The following is a 9,669-nucleotide window of genomic DNA, read 5'->3' as shown; positions in this document are numbered from 1 at the left end:
CTAATCTATTTTTCTATGATTTTGGTGGTTTCTTTTTTTATTATTATTAATTTTCACATATTAGTGAGATCATACAGTATTTGTCTTTCTCTGACTTTTTTCACTTAGCATAATGCCTTCAGGGTCCATCCATGTTGTTGCAAATGGTAGGATTTTTTTATTTTTTATTGATAAATAACATTCCATTGTATACATATACCACATCTTCTTTATCCATTCATCCATCAATGGACATATAGATTGTTTCCATGTCTTGTCTATTGTCGATAATGCTGCTATGAACATGAGGGTGCAGATATCTCTTTGAGTTAGTGTTTTTGTTTCCTTTGGGTATATTCTCAGAAGTGGAATTGCTGGATCATAAGGTAGTTCTACTTTTAATTTTTTGAGGATGCTCCATACTGTTTTCCATAGAGGCTGTAACACTTTACAATCTCACCAATAGTGCACAAGGGTTCTCTTTTCTCCACATCCACACCAACATTTGTTATCTCTTGTCTTTTTAATGATAGCCGTTCTAGCAAGTGTGAGGTGATATCTCATTGTGGTTTTAATTTGCATTTCCCTAATAACTAGCGACGTTGAACATCCTGTTATGTACCTGTTGGCCTTTTGTATATCTTCTTTGGATACATGTCTATTCAGGTACTTTGTCCATTTTATAACTAATTTATTTATTTGTTTGCTATTGAGTTCTTTGGGTTCTTTATATATTGAGTATCAATTCATTATCAGAAGTATGGTTTGAAAATATTTTTCCCACTCCATAGGTTGTCTTTTCACTATGTTGATGGTTTCTTTTGCTGTACAGAAGTTTTTTAGTTTGATGTAGCCCCACTTGTTTATTTTTTATTTTATTGCTTGTGCTTGAGGTGTCATATCCAAAAATCATTACCAAGACCCATGTTGAAGAGATTTATTCCTATGTTTTCTTCTAGAAGTTTCATGGTTTCAGGTCTTACATTTAATTTTTTAATTCTTTTTGAGTTAATTTTTGTGGTTGGTGTAAGATATGGGTCCGTTTCATTCTTTTACATGTGAATATCCAATTATCCAATTTTTCATGTGAAGCACTATTTATTGAAGAGCCTGTCTTTTATCCATTGAGTACTCTTAGCTCCTTTGTCTAATATTAGTTGACTGTATATGCTTGGGTTCATTTCTGGGCTCTCAATTCTGTTCCGTTGGTCTACTTATCTGTTTTTATGCCAGTACCATACTGTTTTGATGACTGCTTCATAGTATAGCCTAGATTCATGAAGTGTGATACATTCTGTTTTGTTCTTCTTTCTCAGGATTTCTTTGGCTACTTGGTGTGTTTTCTGATTCCATATAAATTTTAGGAGTGTTTTTTCTATTTCTGTAAAAAATGCCATTAGAATCATTATAGGGATTGCATTGAATCTATAGATGGCTTTTGGTAGTATTGACATTTTAATAATATTAATTCTTCCAATCTACGAACATGGGATACCTTTCTATTTATTTGTGTCTTTGATTTCTTTCACCAGTGTCTTGTGATTTTCAGGGTAGAGATATTTCACCTATTTGGTTAAATTTATTTCTAAGTATTTTATTGTTTTTAATGTGATTGAAAATGGGATCAACTTATTTCTTTTTAGAAAATTCATTCTTAGTGTATAGAAATGCTACAGACTTTTGTATGTTAATTTTGTATACTGCATCTTTGCTGAATTTGTTGATTAGTTCTAATAAATTTTTGTTTGAGTCTTTAGGATTTTCTATATATAATATCATGTCATCTACAAATAGAGACAATTTTACATTTTCCTTTATTATTTGGATGCCTTTTGTTTCTTTTCAAATGGCTGCTTCTATGCTGGCAAGTGAGTCTGCATATGACCCCTTTAAGAGACATTTCTCAGTTCCCTACAGCCCTTTGGGTCTTGTGGACTCAAGCCCTGTTGGTTTTCTTTGTTTTATTTTGTTTTTTATTTTGTTTTAAATTTTTTGTTTATTGCAGTAACATTGGTTTACAACATTATATAAACTTCAGGTGCACATCATTATACCTCCATTTCTGCATAGATTACATCATGTTCACCACCCAAATACTAATTACAACCCATCACCACACATGTGCCGAATTATCCCTTTCGCTCTCCTCCCTCCCCCCTTCCCCTCTGATAACCACCAATCCAAAGTCTCTCTATGTGTTTGTTTATTGTTGTTATTATCTACTACTTAATGAAGGAAATCATATGGTATTTGACCTTCTCCCTCTGACTTATTTCACTTTACATAATATCCTCAATGTCCATCCATGTCACAAATGGCAGGATTTCATCGTTTCTTATGGCTGAGTAGTATTCCATTGTGTATATATATCACATCTTCTTTATCCATTCGTCCCTTGATGGGCACTTAGGTTGCTTCCAAGTCTTGGCTATTGTGAATAACGCTGCAATGGACACAGGGGTGCATGTATCTTTATGCATTGGTGTTTTCAAGTTCTTTGGATAAATACCCAGCAGTGGAATAGCTGGATCATATGGTAGTTCTATCCCTGATCTTTCGAAGAATCTCCATACTGTTGCTTTTCAAAACCTATTGGTTTCGGGGCTTTTCTCTCAGGTGTGCGTGTTGAGTCGGGGTGCCTGATGTGAGGTATGAGCCCTTCTTCCTCAGGGAGATGCTTCAGTTTTGTGAGTTCCTTCCCAGTTGTGGGTTGCTGCACCATGGGTGGGGTTTATGGCAAGATCACATCTCAGCCTCTCCTTCCTGCCTCGATGTGATTCTTTTCTCTTTTCTGATGTGAAGGAGCCGCTCAGCTTGTTTTCAGAGGAAAATATTCCATATATAGCTGTAGATCCAGCTTGTCTGTTGAAGGAGATGAGTTTAGGATCTTGCTACATCACCACCTTGGACTGCCTCCTCCCTGTGTTCACTCTCACTGTTTTATATTTCATTTCTCTACTCTATATTTTTGCTTTGTGGTTACCGTGGGGCTTACATAAAACAACTCATAGATAAAATTGTCCTTCTTCTGCTCATAGCAAGTTATCTTCATTTGCCTATAAAGGTTCCACCCTATAATCCTCCCCTTTTATATTTTTGATGTCACAAAATATCTCTTTTTATGCTGAATTTTGTTAACGAGTTGTAGTAGCTATAGTTATTTTTAATGCTTTTACTTTATCCTTTATGCTATAATTGTTTCACACTCTATTCTAAAATACAGTTACAGTTTTATAATTATTTATCACCTTTATCAGAGTTTTATGTACTTTTTAAAAAATGTTTTATTAAGTAACACCTTTTCGTTTGAGCTTAAAGAACTTCTTTCAACGTTTCTTGCAAGGCTTGTCTAGTGGTGGTGAACTCCCTCAGCTTCTGTTTGTCTGAGAAAACCTTCATTTATCCTTCATGTCTGAAGAATAACTTTACCATATAGAGTATTCATGGCTTGCAATTTTTATCTTTCAATACTTTGAATATGTCATTCCACTCTCTTTTGGCCTGTAGAGTTTCTGCTGAGAAATCGGTTTATAGCTCCTTGCGGGTTCCTTTGTAAGTTACTTTTTTCCCTTGGCTGCCTTTAAAATTATTTTCTTGTCATTCACTTTTGACAGTTTCATTACAATGTGTTTTGGAGAAGATCTTTTCGCACAGAGATAATAAGGTATTCTATCAGCTTTGTGGATTTCTATCTTCAGTTTCTTACCCAGGTTTGGGAAGTTTTCAGCTATTATTTCTTTAAATAAACTCTCTTCCCTCTCTCTTCTCCTTCTGATATATCCATTATTCACATATTGGCTTTTTAAATGGATTCTGACACCTCTTGTAAGGGTTCTTTGCTTTCTTCAAATCTTAGTTCTCTCTCCTCTTTCACCTGAATAATTTCCAAATTCTTATCCTACAGATCACTTAGTCTCTCTTTCATCTTATCTGCTCTATTTCATAGGCTTTGTAATTCATTCTTCATCTTATTTATTGAGTTCTTCAGCTCCAGAATTTTTGTTTTGTTCTTTTTTTCATAATTTCAACTGTTTTGGTAAAGTACTCCTTCGGTTTATTAATTTAATTACTGAGTTTATTGAATTGCATTTCTAAGTTTTCTTGTAGCTCATTAAATTTCCTCATAACAGCTTTTTTGAATTCTTTATCAGATCACAATATTCTGTGTCTTTGAGTTTGGTTGCTGGAGAATTGTCATTTTCTTTTCATGATACTGTATTACCATGATTTTTCTTAGTGTTTGATAAATTGTGCCACTGCCACCCTATTTGGAGCAGTGAACAACTTTCCTATTTCGGGAGGGCTTTATTTACTTTGGTTCTAACAGTTTTACAGATTGGCGATTAGAAATCTTTCTTTTGTTTTCCAGAAGATGGCATTATAGCATGAGGGTTTGTTTCTCCTACTGGGGCTGAATAGACAACAAAGTTGGGAGCACCTGCATAAAAAAGCTGGTATTGAAAAAAGCTAGCAGCAGAGGGGTGGGAGGTGTTGGCTCAGCACCTGGGTTTTTGGGTGTGTTCACAGTCTGGTAGGGGTATCCTCAAGTTGGAGGACTCTCAGAAATCTGTGGCTGGACCTCTTGCCGAAATCCCAGGGCAGACAGCAGGAGTCACACTCTATCAGTTCTCTTTGGCTGCCTACTTTCCTTTCCATTCCTTCCTCCTATTCCCAGATGTCCCTCTTCAGAAATGGCAACAGGTCACTCCAGTTGCAGCCCACACAGCCAGGCAGACTTTAACTCACCACTTTCACTTTGCACTTTCTCTGTTAGAGAGGTCACCACGGCTGCCACTGCTACAACTACCACCGTGAATCTCTTAGTTCCATAGCCTCCTACAAAGTTCAATCCATCCACTTTTTGATGCAGAGGTGGATGTACCTTTTGGGTGTCCTAGTGTGCTGTGAAGAGGATTTTTTGTTTGGTAATGGATGTCTGATTAGTTGTAAATCAAATGAGATAAAAAAGAAACAACCCATGCCACCATGATACCGACATCACTCTCTATTATTACTTTTCTATGGAATCTCTATATTGTTTTCTACAGTGGCTGGGTCAATTTACATTCCCACCAACAGTGCACAAGGGTTCCCTTTTCTCCAAATCCTTGAAAACAGTTGTTATTTCTTGTCTTTTTGATATATCCATTCTAACAAATGTGAGGTGATATCTCATTGTGTTTTTGATTTGCATTTCTCTGATGATTAGTGATGTTGAACACCTTTTCATGAACCTGTTGCCCATCTGTGTTTATTCACATCCTCTGCTCATTTGAGAATCAGGTTGTTTTCTGCTAATGATTTTTATGAGTTCTTTATATATTTTGGATATTAACCTCTTATCAGAATTCCAAATATTTTCTCACCTTCTGTAGGTTATCTTTTCATTTTGTTGATGGTTTCCTTTGCTGTGCAGAAACTGTTTGATGTAGTCCCACTTATTTTTTACTTTTGTTGCCTGCGCTCTTTGTATGAAATCTAAAAAATCACCAACACTGATATCAAGGAGTTTACCACCTAGGATTTCTCCTAGAAGTTTTATGTTTTCAGGTCTTAGGTTCAAGTCTTTAATTCATTTTGAGTTAGTTTTTTGTCTGGTGTAAGATAGTGGTCCAGTTCCATTCTTTTGCATGTGGATGTCTGTTTTTTCCAAACCATTTATTGAAGACACTGTCTTTTTCTTTTTGTATATTCTTGGCTCCTTTATTATAATTTAATTGACCATATATGCAAGAGTTTATTTCTGGCCTCTCTATTTTGTTCCACTGATCTATGTGTCTGTTTTTATGACAATACCATACTGTTTTGATTACTGTAGCTTTCTAATATAGTTTGAAATTAGGAAGTGTGATGCCACCAGGTTTATTCTTCTTTCTCAAGATTATTTTAGCTATTCAGGGTCTTTTGTAGTTCCATGTAAATTTTAGAATTGTTTGTTCTATTTCTGTGAAAAATGCTTTTGGAATTTTGGTAGGGATTGCATTGAATATGTATATCCCTTTAGGTAGTATGGACATTTTAACACTATTAATTCTTCCAATCCATAATCATGTAATACCTTTCCATTTATTCCTGTCTTCTTCAATTTCTTTAATCATTGTCCTATAGTTTTCAATGTACAGATCTTTTACCACCTTGGTTAAATTTATTTCTAAGTATTTTAGTCTTTTTGATGCGATTGCAATGGGATTGTTTTCTTAATTTCTCCTTCGATAGTTTGTTATTAGTGTATAGAAATACAACAGATTTTTGTATATTTATTTTGTATTCTGCAACTTTATTGAATTTGTTAACTAGTCCTAGCAGGGTTATTTTTTGTGCAGTCTTTAGGATTTTCCATATATACTATCACATCATCTGCAAATAGTGACTGTTTTACTTCCCCATTTCCAGTTTGGCTGCCTTTTATTCTTCTGACTATATCTTCAATATTATGTTGAATAAGAGTGGTGAGAGAGGACATCTTTGTCTTTCCTGATCTTAGAGGAAAATCTTAACCTTTCAGTGTTGCACATGATGTTAGCTGTGGGCTTGTCATATATGGTTTTTATTACATAAGATTATGTTTCCTCTATATCAGCTTTGTTGATAGTTTTTATCATAAATGGATGTTGAATTTTATCAAATGCTTTTTCTGTAGCTATTGAGGTGATCATATGATTTTTACCTTGCATTTTGTTAATGTAGTGTGTCACATTGATTGATTGCATATGTTGAAGCATTCTTGTATCCCTGCAATAAATTCCACTTGATCATTGTGTATGATCCTTTTAAAGTATTGTCAAATTCGGTTTAATGTATATATTTTTTGTGTGTGAGGAGGACTAGCCCTGAGCTAACATCCGATGTCAATCCTCCCCTTTTATCCTTGAGAAAGATCGGCCCTGGGCTAACCTCCATGCCCATCTTCCTCCACTTTATATGGGATGCCGCCACAACATGGCTTAATAAGCGGTGCATCGATGAGCACCCGGGATCTGAACCTGCAAACCCTGGGTAGCCAAAGTGGAGTGCACACACTTAACTCCTGCGCCACTGGGCTAGCCCCTCGGTTTAATATTTATTTTTAGGATTTTTGCATCTATGTCCATCAGTGACATTGGCCTGTAATTTTCTTTTCTTGTAGCATCCTTGTCTGGTTTTGGTGTCACGGTAATGCTGGCCTTGTAAAATGAGTTTGGAAGTGTTCCTTTCTTTTCTACTTTTTGAAAGAGTTTGAGAAGGATTGGTATAAATTATTATCTGAATTTTTGCTAGAATTGAACAGCAAAGCCATCTGGTCCTGGACTTTTGTTTGTTGGGAGGTTTTTAATTACTGATTCAATTTGCTTGCTAGCAATTGGTCTGTTCAGATTTTCTATTTCTTCATGATTCAGTCTTGGAAGATTATATGTTTATAAGAATTTATCCACTTTTTCAAGGTTGTCCAATTTGTTGCTATATTATTTTTTCATAGTAGCCTCTTGTGATTCTTTGTGTTTTTGTGGTGTCAGTTGTAATGTCTTCCCTTTCATTTCTGATTTTACTTATTTGAGTACTCTTTCTTTTTTCCTCGTGAGTATAGCTAAATGTTTGTCAGTTTTGTTTATCTTCTAAAAAAACCAGCTCTTAGTTTTATTGATCTTTTCTACTGTTTTTCTAGTCTAGATTTCATTCTTTTTTGCTCTAGCTTTATTATTTCCTTCCTTCTAATAACTTTAGGCTTAGTTTGCTATTCTTTTCTAATTCCTTGATGTATAAAGTTACATCTGTTTTTTTTTTTTTTTGGTGAGGAAGATTCACTCTGAGCTAACATCCATTGCCAATATTCCTCTTTTTGTTTGCTTGAGGAACATTAGCCCTGAGCTAACATCTGTGCCAATCTTTCTCTATTTTGTATGTGGGTTGACACAACAGCATGGCTTCATGAGTGGTGTAGGTTTTCACCAGGGATCTGAACTCATGGACCCAGACTGCCAAAGCAGAGTGCACCAAACTTAACCACTGTGCCATGGGGCTGGCCCATGTCATTCATTTTTAATCTTTCTAATTTCTTAATATATTCATTTATCACTATAAACATTCCTCTCAGAACTGCTTTTGCAATGTCCCAAAGGTTTTGGTAAGTTGTGTTTCTATTTTCATTTGTTTTGAGCTCTTCTTTGATTACCTCTTCCATTCTTTTACCTGTTGGTTTTTCAGGAGTGTTGTTGTTTTTTCCCCCACATATTTGTAGATTTTCCATATTTCCTCCTGTTTATTTATAGTTTTTTACCGTTGTAGTTGGAGAAGATACTTGGTATGATTTCAATCTTCTTAAACTTGCTATGACTTGTTTTGTGTCCTATAAAATGATCTATCCTTGAGAATATTCCACGTGCACTGGAGAAGAATGTCTAATCTTCTACTGTTGAATGGAATATTCTGTAGATATCTATTACGGTCATATGGTCTAATGGACAGTTCAAGTCCATCTTTTTCTTGTTGATTTTTTGTCTGGATGATCTATCTATTGTTGAAAGCAGGGTATTGAAGTCCCCGAGTATTAATATATTGTTGTCTATATCTCCCTTCATATCTGTTAGCATTTACTTAATATATTTCTATGGGATCCAATGTTGAGTTCATATGTATTTATGATTGTTATATCTTCTTGGTGGATTGTTCTCTTTATCATTGCATAGTGACCTTCCTTGTCTCTTGTTATTGTTTTTGGTTTAATGTTTATTTTATCTTATATAAGTATAGCTAACCCGTCTTTATTTTGGCTTCCACTTGCATGTAATATTTTTTTCCGTCTTTTCACTTTGAGTCTATGGGCATCCTTACATCTGAAATGGCTCTCTTGTAGGTCTTATGTTTTTATCCATCCAGCCACTCTGTGCCTTTTGATTGGTGAATTCAATCCATTTACACTAACAGTAATTATTGATATATAAGGACTTACTAATGCCATCTTATCAATTGCTTTCTGGTTGTTTTGTATTTTCATTGTTTCTTTTTCCCTCTGCCTCTGCCTAGTTTTGTAAATTGGTTAATTTCCATGGCGGAATTCTCTGTTTCTACTTTTTTTTATATTTTGTGGATTTACTCAAGGTTTTTGCTTTGTGGTTACCTTATGAGTTACAAGAGACAGTCCATTTTAGGCTTATATCAACTTATCTTCAAAAGCTTATTGATGTTACAATTTACCTCTTTTAAGGTTGTGTACTCCTTAACAATTTTTAGTAGCTATAGTTATTTTTATTACTCTTCTTTTTTAACTTTTATACTATAGTTGTGTGGTTAACACACCATCCTAATAGAAAATTATACTTTTCTAAGCCTGATTGTGTATTTTTCATCTTTACCAATGTTGTGTACTTTCATGTTTCATGTCAACATGACGTGTTATTGATCAGAATTTTTTCGTTTCAGTTAGAAGAACTCATTTCAGTATTTCTTGCAAAGCAGAGCTAGTCGTAGTGAACTCCTTCAGCTTTTGTTTGTCTGGGAAAGCCTTTATTTCTTCTTCATATCTGAAAGATAACTTTGCCAGATAGAATGTTCTTGGCTGGAAAATTTTATCTTGTAACACTTTGAATATGTCATTCCACTCACCCTTTGCCTATAGAGTTTCTCCTGAGAAAGCTGCTGATAACCTAATGGTGGTTTCTTTGTAGGTTACTTTCTTTTTTCCCTTGGTTCCTTTAAGATTCTTTATCATTGACT

The sequence above is a fragment of the Diceros bicornis genome, chromosome X (genome assembly GCF_020826845.1).
Source record: "Diceros bicornis minor isolate mBicDic1 chromosome X, mDicBic1.mat.cur, whole genome shotgun sequence".
NCBI classification, from domain to species: Eukaryota; Metazoa; Chordata; class Mammalia; order Perissodactyla; family Rhinocerotidae; genus Diceros; species Diceros bicornis.
The sequence above is the reverse complement of the archived record's forward strand: the minus strand, read 5'-3'. Positions refer to the sequence as shown.